Here is a 638-nt window from a genome sequence, read left to right as displayed (position 1 = left end):
GGGAAAGTTTTAATTCCTTTTATAAAAGCCATTGTTGTAGTAGGGGAGGAGAAAAAAATCCTTCAGGCAGTGGAAAAAGGCTTGTGTTACCTGACAGTTTGTTTATTCCACCTGCATCTGTTATTTTAGTAAAAGAAACAGCTTTCCCTCTAAGCCTGGCTTTGTTGGAGGGTGAGCGTAAGTGATGCCGGCAAACTGGGGGTTCCAGGCATGAATCTTTAAGGGACCGCTGTGGCAGGAGGGCTACGGGCCGCTTCCAGCCGGAGCTCAGCTTCCCAACTCGGGTTTATGCAGTGAAAATGAGGGGTGGGGGGACGGGGAGGACGGGGGACAGGACGACTGGAAAAACTGAGCTTTTCTGGCCTTTGGGGTCTGAAAAAGCCTGAGAGATGACCTGGGAAGGGAAAGGGGGGGGGAGCGTGCTCCTTGGGGTGAATATTAGTGTCATTTCCTTGCATTTTGATTTTTATTTTTTTTTAATTTTATCACCACCGCTGCGTCTCCCTTCCTCCTCTTTGCCCACAACTCTCCCCATCTCCTTTTTTTTTTTTTTTTTTTTTTTTTTTTTTTTTTTTTTACAGGAAACCCCGCTAACCTCGGTTTCCCGCAGCGCCTCGGGGAGCGCCTCAGCCCAACCC

The 638-nt window shown here is 48.3% G+C and overlaps 1 protein-coding gene across 1 annotated transcript in view; it reads left to right on the top strand.

Moving 5' to 3' along the window:
* Positions 1–638, top strand: part of HMGN2 (high mobility group nucleosomal binding domain 2) — a 5,400-nt gene that overhangs the window by 802 nt on the left and 3,960 nt on the right. The gene's annotated exons all lie outside the window — the stretch shown is intronic.

This window comes from Charadrius vociferus, unplaced genomic scaffold, assembly GCF_000708025.1.
Source record: "Charadrius vociferus isolate BGI_N301 unplaced genomic scaffold, ASM70802v2 scaffold613, whole genome shotgun sequence".
In the NCBI taxonomy this organism is placed as follows: Eukaryota; Metazoa; Chordata; class Aves; order Charadriiformes; family Charadriidae; genus Charadrius; species Charadrius vociferus.
The sequence above is the reverse complement of the archived record's forward strand: the minus strand, read 5'-3'. Positions and strand labels throughout refer to the sequence as shown.